The following is a 10,374-nucleotide window of genomic DNA, read 5'->3' as shown; positions in this document are numbered from 1 at the left end:
GCAAGCAGACATTGTTTAAGTTCCAAACACCATCTTCTGGCTTTCCCAGACATAATAGCACCCTGTGTACCTACCTGAGCCATACATACTCCCCATGGTACCAATAATACTGTCCTTCCTCATGGGACTAATACTGTGAGTGTATTACGGGACAGCCTTTACACAGGCATCATCATCCCTGTGTTATAGATGAAGAAACTGAAGAAGGGGAAAGGCAAGTGAGAAAATTAGTTCTTGCATGATTTAAAGCTGGTTGTCACATTATTCTGAGCATATATTGGCATTTGATTCTATAATAGCTCATAGACATTCCCTTCTTGTCATCTTTCTTGGTTGTTTCTTCCCAATTAGAATGAGTAAGCAGCATGGTATATTGGAAAGAGATTTGGAGTCAAAGGACTGACTTTTGGTTTCATGTTTCTTGCCTTCTCAATGGGTGAAACAGAGGAATGAGAAGGAAAGAATTCAGAACCAGAATCAAATCTGACTGAGTTCAAATGCTGACTCCATCACACTAAATGCCTGTGTGACTTTGGGCAAGATATTTCATCCTGTGGGCCTTATTTTCCGTAGCTGTAAAATGAGGGCATAGGATTAGGTGACCTCTTAGGGCCCTTCTAGTTCTAAATCTATGATCCTATGTAAACTACTTGAAGGTAGAGGTCTTTTTGTCATTCTTCTGCATTCTTAACATTGGCAGCAGATAGAGTGTCAGGCTTAGAATCAGGAAGACTTATCTTCCTGAGTTCAAATCTGACCTCAGACACTTACTCTATGACTCCAGGCAAGTCACTTAACTCTGTTTGCCTCAGTTTCCTCATCTGTAAAATGAGCTAGAGAAGGAAATTGCAAACCACTCCAGTACCTCTGCCAAGAAAATCCCAAATGGGGTCAGGAAGAGTCAGACATGACTGAAACTATTGAACAACAGCAAGCATCCCTAACAATGCCTAGCACCAGGCTGGACACAAAGTAGATTCTCAATAATGTATTTGTTGAATTTAAGATGCTATATTTTTCATTAGGAGAAGCAGTACAGGTAGTGGAACAGAGCACTGGAGGTTCAAGTCCAGTCTCTGATACAGCCTGTATTACTCTAGATAAGTCACTTAAGCTCTAAGTGTCCCAGGCAACTCTCAAAGTTGTTATAGAGTCTTAGAACAGGTGACCATCTATCCTGGCAGAAGAAGAATCCTCACCAAGAGTTCCCTATAACAAATGACATCCCTGTTCCACTCCAAATTCCAAAACAACATTCCTGGGAACACTAGTCAAAGTCTAGGGGGAAATATTTATAGAGCTAAATTAACCATAGTCTTGGCTGTTCCTATAGTGCAAAGATAAGGAACCTTTATTCTTTTGAGGATCATTGACCCAAGGGCCCCACACAATAAAGTCACTTAATTCAATTAGACTTGGGTAGGATTTTACATTAGATTATAAGATTTTTGAGGTCAGGGACTGTTTTTCTTATTTGTTTCCCTGGAACTTAGCACAATGCCTGGTTCATCAGTAACATTTAATAAATGTGTGTTATATTGTGTTATGTTATGCTGTGCTGTGTTGTGTAACACTGTATTGTAACTATCCTATCCTGTCCTATATTAGAATTTGTGTAGTGCTGTTCTTTTTAAGAGACAAAGTTTAGTCCACTGAATTTCAAAATTAAAACAGAGAAAGTAAAATTTTACTCTATTAATAAACCAATATTTTCAAATATCCTTTATTTTCATAGTACGGACAATGAAGTGAGCACAAGGGAGGAAAAGAGAGCAGTAGAAATAGGAGAAACTACCCCAAGGAGAGAGAGGGGGAGGAAGGAGATACTCAGTGAGAGCTGAAGGATGCGTTTGTTTAGGTAAATTGCATCCTAAGGACTCTGCATCCAGAATTCTGATTAGAAAATCAAGACTATTCCTAGTTCTCTACCTGCTTGTTTTCTTTGTTGTGTGTGTGAGGTTTTAAATTTAGACCACAGCAATATTATTCTCATTGGATTTAAACTTTAAACTGAAAGTCACACAGCCTTACTATCATTGATAGAACCCTAGATGATGAATCCTAGAGGTTAAAGGAAACTTAGGTGTCATCTTATACATTCCTTTCATTTTATAGATATGGAAACTGAAAGCTATTTGTTCTAGGACACACAGCTTCACTTTCTTTGCTCATGCACAGCTAGGTGGCTCAGTGGATAAAGCCTTGGACCTGGAGTCAGGCAGACCAGAATTCAAATCTGGCCTCAGATATATAATAGCTGTATGACCCTGGGCAAGGCATTTAACCTCTGTTTGCCTTAGTTTCTTCTGCTGTAAACTGGAGATCATAAAAGCACTTGTGAGGATCAAATGAGATATTCGTAAAGTGCTTAGCTTAGCCCCATACCTGCCACATAATAGGCATTTAAAATAATGTTTCTCTCCTTTCTTCACCGTACAATAGAAATAAAACTAGAGCAGGAGCTCAAATTCTAAATATATTAGCTTATGTGACCTCACAAAGTGTGATTAATCTCTCTGAATTTGTTTCCCAACATGTAAAATGGGTATAATAAACCTTACCCTGATCAGATGAGACATTGTTCAGTCATGTCCTACTCTTAATGACCCCATTTGGGGTTTTCTTGGCAAAGAAACAGGAATGGCTTGACATTTGCCTCTCCAGTTCATTTTACAGATGAAGAAACTGAGGCAAACAGGGTTAAGTGACTTGCCCAGGGTCACACAGCTAGTATATGAGGCTGGATTTGGACTCAGGAAGATGAATCTTTGTGGTTCCAAGCCAAGAGCTCTATCTACTATGCCACCTAGTTGCCCTTCATTTGTGAAAGGACATTAAGAAAGCTGAAGCATCATATGAGTCAGAGATGATTTCCATGTGTCATGCTGTTGTCAATGATAATGGTACCTAACCTGTATTAATCTTTTTTTCATTAAAATTTTTAATCAACATAAATGCCCTTTTCTCCCTCCCATTCCTATCACCCAATTAAGAATTAAAGAAAAACAAAGCCCATTATAAACATGTATAGTCAGACAAAACAAATTTCTGCATTGTCCATATTCAAAAGACAAGAAAAAATATATACATATATGTACATATATGAAGGGGGGAAATGTCTGTGTGAGTGGGTGGGTGGATGTCACTCATTCTACACTTTGAGTCCTTCACCTATCACAAAGAGGGTAGTGTATTTCACCCACAATCCTCCAGAATCATGATTGGTTATTACACTGATCAGAGTTCCTAAGTCTTTCAGAGTTGTTTGTCTTTACAGGGTTGATGTATAAATTGTTCTCCTAATTCTGTTCACTTCATTCTGCATCCATTCATACAAGTGTTCCCGAGTTTTTCTGAAACCACCCTCTTCATCGTTTCTCATAGTGCAATTGTATTCTATTACATTCACGTCATAACTTGTTGAGACATTTCCCAGTTGATAGGTCCTCCCTCAGATTCCCACTCTTTCACACCTTAAAAAGAGCTATAAATACTTTTGTGCACCTTTAGAGTTTATTTTGCTTAGGACTGGCATATTATTCTTAATTATAATAATTATAGTACTAAACAGCACCCTTGTTTTCCTGGGGAGGAGAAGAGGAGGAACAAAATATGGTCTCTTCATATCATTGAAAAAAAATCAAGGCAGAAAGAGAAAAGTCACAACCAAATTGTCCTACAGTCTCCCCATGCAGGCTCTTCCATATCTGGCCACCAAACAGGCCTTGGCTCATGGAATTAGAGCTTAAAGCTACCTTGAGGTCAGCTAGACACTCCATCTCTTGACTCCAGGCATTCTCTCTGGCTGTCCCCCATGCCTGGAATGCTTTCCCTATTCAGCTCTGACTACTGACCTCCTTGGTTCCCTTTAAGGCCCAACTAAAATCCCATATTCTATAGGAAACTTTTTCCAACCCTTCGAAATTCGCATGAATCCCCTATTATTTCCTATTTAGCCTGTATATATAGCTTTCTTTGTTTATATCTGTTTGCATGTGGTCTGCCCCATTAGATTGTAAATTTCTGGAAGCCAGGGACTATCTTTTACCTCTTTCTGTATCCCCAGCATTCAACACAGTATCTGGCACATAGTAGGCACTTAATAAACATTTATTGAGTGATTGATCTAGTCTGACTTCCCCACTTTATAGATGAATAAGCTGAGTCCCAGAGAGAGGAGAATGACTCTCTTTTTAAAAAAAAAACATTTCATTGGTATTCTTTTCTTTTAAAAAAAATCACTTCCCAATGACTCTTCTCCCAGTAGAACTCTCCATTTTATAACAAATAAATATAGTAATACAAAATAAATCAACATATCAGCATCAGTTACATCATAAAATGTATTCCACATTCATTGTCCATCACCTTTTTCAATGCTTCACCACCAAGTCCACTGATTGAAATTCATATTGGTATACAACAGTGCATCTAGATGGAGACAGCCCCAGACCTGGGGTCAGGAAGACCTGAGTTCAAATCCTGCTATGGATAGTTACTAGCTATGTGACCCTGGGAAAATCAGTGAACCTCTTCCTCATTTTCCTCATCTGTAAAATGGGAATAATAAGAGCACCTACCTCCCAGGGTTGCTGTGAGCATCAAATAAAACAATATTTGAAAAGTACTTTGCAAACCTTAAAGCACTATATAAATGACAGTAATTTTTATTTATATTACCAGAGTTCCGAAGTCTTTCAATGGTGTTTTCCTTTACATTATCGTCATCATGTAAATTGCTCTCCTGATTTTGCTTATTTCATTCTGCATCCATTCATATATCTTTCTAAGTTTACATGAATGTTCCCTACTAAAATTTTTAGGGTGCAATATTCCATTATGTAAGGAAACTCCACATGGAGTGAAGCCCATGTGTTGTGAGAGGAAGGATGGAATGGGCATGTCTAGCCTCTCCCCCCACCCTTCTCCAAGAGACTTTCCTTCCTGCCTAGAGGCGAAGCAGGAAATTGAGGCTGGAGGCCACCACTCTGTTCTTCTCAGAGGTGTGTGTGTGGGGGGGGGGGGGGGGTTACCAGGTTAGAATTATACCTATCTGCTTCTTTCAATATCATTAGTCTAGGGTATATGATTAGGTTTGACTTCTGATCTCTGTGTTTCATTGCTATTAGAGAGCAAAGGAGACCCCAAGTTCTATATCCAAGGCTTGGTCTCTTTCTCACCGAATACACACAGAGAATAGCAAAGAAAACCCATTTATCCAATTTGGTAACAAAACCGAAATCAGAGGAGATAGCAGGTATATGCCAGACAATGCAGAGTGAAAAAGCTGTCTCACTGAGAACAAGATAACTCAACAGAGAGAGAGAGAAAGAGAGAGAGAGAGAGAGAGAGAGAGAGAGAGAGAGAGAGAGAGAGAAGAAGAAGAAGAAGAAGAAGAAGAAGAAGAAGAAGAAGAAGAAGAAGAGAGAGAGACAGGGAGAGACAGAGAGAGAGAGAGAAAGACAGAGAGAGAGACAGAGACAGAGAGAGAGTCCTAGGTCTCACCCAAGGGGAAACTCCCTGCAGTCTCTAGTGTAGCAATTGGAAGATAGGAAGATTACAGAGATCATCAGCTCCTCTCATGTCTTCCCAGAGTCTTTTATTTCAGCAACCTGAAGTGTGGTTGGCCTCTTACATCTTCTCTCTTGAAGCTGGAAGCCAGAAGTACCCATGCAACTTGAAGCTAAAGAGTCCGGAAGAAGACCAAAGGATTCTGGAACTCTCCTGCTCTCACCAACTCTGCCCCTTCCCCTCACTTAGGCAGGGTATTCATCCCTACCAGTAAGGAAGAAGTTCCATACCAATGGGCCTTGGAACAGGGGTTACAATTATATTCACAATCTGTAGTCATACCTAAGTAGTGGGGACCTCCTTTCCTTCCAGTTCTTTGTTATTACAGAATGCATTGCAATATTTTGGTACATAAGGAACTTTTTCTTTGACCTCTTCAGGTATCATGTCTAGTAATAGTATCATTAGGTCAAAGAGTTTCACAGTTTCATGACTTCTTTAGTGTAATGGGGAAGTGGCCAATGAGAGCTAAGAACTGGGAACTCTTGTGTTTGGTGCAAATGCTTCTGGAAGTACCCGGTGAAAGGGAATAAAGGGGCCCCACTCTCCACTTCAGAGCACAGGCAGAGTTCTGTGACTGTTTCTGGTCAGTTTACTGAATGCCTTTTTAATTGGCTACTGGGCTAGAACTGGGAATGCAGACTGCAAACAGTCATGAAACCCTGCCTATATTCTGAAGTGGAGAGTTGGACCCCTCCATTCACTATCACCGGGGGCTTTCAGAAGTAGGTTCGCCAAAAACAGGCCCTTTCAGGACTGAGCCCTCTTTGACCATTCCCCCATTATGTTAGTATAACTCAGTTTTTAAAAATAGTATTTATTCAGTGCCTTCTAGGTATTATACTAGGTCCTTGTCCTGAAGGAACTCATATTCTACAGAGTGGAAAGAACATATACAAATATAAGTTAAATTCAAAATATATATGAAGTAATTTCTGGTGGGGTATGTACAGATTTATTATAAAGGGCAGGTTAACAGTAGAACAGGGGCTTCAGAAGGGCCAGGGAGTGGTCAGGTAGAGGAGCTTCAGGCTAGGTAGCTTATTACTTAGAATCACAGGGAATTTCAGTGGAACTAAGAGCAAGTTTGGGCCAATTCACATCTCTGCCAACAGGGCATCAGTGTGCCTGTCTACATACAACTTCTTGAAAATTTATAATTTTTGTCTTTTGTCATTTTTCCAAATCTGATGGATGTGTAGTGAAACCTCAGAGTTGTTTTGGCTTATTACTAGTGATTTGGAACATTCTTTCATATGGCTATTAAGAGCTTACATTTCTTTCTTTTGAAAATTGTTCATTTCTTCTAACCTTTTACCCATTGGCTCTTGTTCTTAAATATTTGTATCAATACCCTCTATGTGTCAGAGATGAGACATTTAGCAACAAGGATAGGGATTGGAACTCTGATTTCACTGATGGGGGAACTCTCAAATGAAATAAGTCACTCTATCAAAATGAGTCTATGCTTTCTCTTCAGTTTATAATCTGAGAGGGTATATAGAGCACTATAAAGGTTAAGTGACTTATTCAGGGTCATGCAGCCAGTATGTATCAAAGGGACAACCTTGAACTCAGGTCTTCCTGATTTCCAAGCCATCTCTCTATATACTGTGCCACATGACCTTTCAGTCAGAACTTTATTGGAGATAATTATTTGCTGTGATGATTTTGGGAAATATTTCCCCAGGGTCATGTAACTAGTAAATAAGAGATCTAGGATTCAGATCTAGATCCCCTGCCTTCAAATTCACTGATCTTTATACTAAATTACATTATCTCTCTTAACAATTTCACCTGTACAGCCCTAATGCATTCCTTTACAAACCCCTCCATTCTCTTTAGAGTCTAACACACACAGAACTGGTATAGTTTCCACTTCCCCATCCCCAGCCCACCTCCCCCCCATCATATAAACATATATATATATATACACATATATATATACCATATAAATCATATAAACAACATGATCCAGAGAAATCCTGGGGGAAGGGGAGAGATAGTAAAATTTACCAGCCAAGCCACAGGTTTCTCCCACAGACACCACATCCTGACCCCAGCAGCACACTGAGTACAGCTGGAAGCATGGGCATGAGTCACCTGGGATGGCCTTCACTCCCCAGAACACACATACACACACAGAGAGAACATACTGTCTTTAGCAGTTTCGTCAGCATAACTGGGGGTAAGAGAATAGCTTTTGGGAAGCAGCCAGGAAAAATGCACAGGGAGCAGAGAACAGTTTCTGTTAAGGAATTCTGCAGGGAGCTCTTCCCTGGCCTGGCACAATGTACTGTCAAGCATGTAGTGCCCAAATATGTGAGTAGGGAAGGTGTAGAGGGGAAAGGTGGTGTAATGCGAATGTAAATTTTAAAGATCTTCCCTGCCCCTAGGCTAACGTGCAGCAGAAGCCTGGGGAGGGAGGCTTGTTTTTCAGTAGATACTTTTTGATTGGCCAGTGGGTCAATAAGGTTGTTACATTCTCTGAGCCAGGAGAAGGCTATATAAGCCCTGATGTGTAGCTTTGTTTTGGGACTCACTTTGAGAAGTGTTCTGTGATTTGATTTGAATTCTGGGAAGCCGTTGTTGAGAGTCCCCCGGCTTTGAAAAACCCAGAATGTGGAAACCCAGATGTTGACTGGGTATGGATGTAATGGTTGGACAGTTTGGAAATCTGTCTACTTGATGTTTCTGTCTTGATAATTATGCCTGTATATTTTGAGGTTCGGGGTGCTGACCTTTTTGCCCTGAACAAGGTAAACGATATATGTCTGACTGATTAAAGTAAGCTTGTTAACCCATTTTGAGTTGCTTTCCTTTAACAAAGCAGATCCAAGAACCTGTGGTAGCTGCAAACCCTGAGGACGCTTGGGGTGCTTGCTGCTACAGGTGGGTGCCTGGGATTAGGAAAGCATTTCTAAGGATGCCCTGGATTGTATTTAGAGTCTAAGGTAGATCTAATCTCATGGGGATACAGTGAGGAAAACACTTTAAAAAAAACTACAGAAATGTGAGCAGTTAATTAATTACTACCTTCACCCCAAGGAGAACTGTGTTAACCTGGGTGACACCTACAACTTGTTGTGACTACAATATTACTCGTTGTATAGGGGATGGAAAGGATAGAAAGTTCAACAAAAAGTAGTATCTAATGAAAGGGATCATTCTATACATAGCTACCTGTTGTATCTTGCTAACAGCACAACTCTGACCTGTCACTGTCCAGCTCAAAAGCTTGCTTACAGAACAAAATCTAAACTCCAGATTCTTTAGCCTAGTATTAAATACTCTCTATAATCTATTATTAATTTATCTTTTAGGTTTATCTAACACACATAATATTTGTATTTATATAAGTATAAATAAAGGCTAGCTTTTAAAAGCCTGCACAGTTTAGTCTCACCTAATCTTTCCAGATTTAGTGAATATCATGCCCTCCAGAAAAACTAGACTTCCTAAACACCTTCTACCTTTCCATGCTCTTGCTCAGATACTTATGCCTAGAATACATTGCTTTTCATGTCACTTAAAAAAATTTTTTTTGGTCTTTTTGGACGGGGGAAGGCAGGGCAATTGGGGTTAAGTGACTTGCCCAAGGTCACACAGCTAGTAAGTGTTAAGTATCTGAGGCCAGATTTGAACTCGGGTCCTCCTGACTCCAGGGCTAGTGCTCTATTCACTTCACTTTTTAAATTTTGTGCCATCCTTCAAAGACCTGATTCAGGTAACACTTCCTCCATGAAGTCCTCCTTGATTAGCTGCAGAGGAATACCGAACTTAGAGTCCAAAGACCTAAGTTCAAATGAAGGTTCTGATACAACAGTTGTATAACCATGACCAATTCACCTCACCTCTCTGAGTCTCAGTTTTCTTGTCTGTAAAATGGGGAAAGTAATACTTAGCTTACTTACCTTACAGGATTATTATGAGACAAGGGCCTTATAAACTTTAAAGTATTATGTAAATATGAGGTATTATTTTCTCCCTTCCTTATTTTCTATGCCTCAAATCTCTCTTAGAGCTTTATACCTCTTTTACACACTTATAACATACTTTATCTTAAATTCTTAGATAGCTGGGGATTTGTGTCATGGCCCCTCAAAAGAGCTTACAAACAGCATCTAGGACCATGTAGGTACTCAATAAATGCATTTGAATTGAAATAGAACAAGTTGAACTCCAAAGCCCTATTCAATGATCCTAGTGGGGTGGGGAAGGTAATCATATTCCAAGAATCAGAAACTCAGGCTAATGGAACTTAGTGGGCAGGGATCTTAACAAATAGTTTATATTGTAGTCTATAAACATTTGTTATTAAGAGCCTACTATGTGCTAGGCACTGTGCTCAGCAGTAGGAATTTCAGTTGTTTTTTCAGTTGTGACCCACTCTTCATGACCCCATTTGGGATTTTCTTGGCAGAGATACTGGAGTGGTTTGCCACTTCCTTCTACAGCTCATTTTACAGTTGAGGAAACTGAGCCAAACAAGGTTTAGTGACTTACTTGCTTGGGGTCACACAGCTGGTAAGTGTTTAAGGCATGTCTGAACTCCCAAGCACTTGCCCTCAAGGAACTTAAAATCCAGTGGAGAAAGATAGCAGATAGAAAGAGGGCTAGGGGAGGCTAGGTGGTGCAGTGCATAGATGTAATGCCAAGCAAAGGCAACTTCCCAAGTTTCAGAATACCAGCATAGCTGCTCTCCATTGTATTCAGTGACAAATTAAGAACAGAGAAAATCAAAATACAGCATAATTCAAAATACAGCATTCACCAAGTGTAATTCAATAATTCCCAAGTACT

The sequence above is a fragment of the Petaurus breviceps genome, unplaced genomic scaffold (assembly GCF_028583685.1).
Source record: "Petaurus breviceps papuanus isolate PSGF00001 unplaced genomic scaffold, PetGlider_PUasm1.0 90510, whole genome shotgun sequence".
Taxonomy (NCBI): Eukaryota; Metazoa; Chordata; class Mammalia; order Diprotodontia; family Petauridae; genus Petaurus; species Petaurus breviceps.
The sequence above is the reverse complement of the archived record's forward strand: the minus strand, read 5'-3'. Positions refer to the sequence as shown.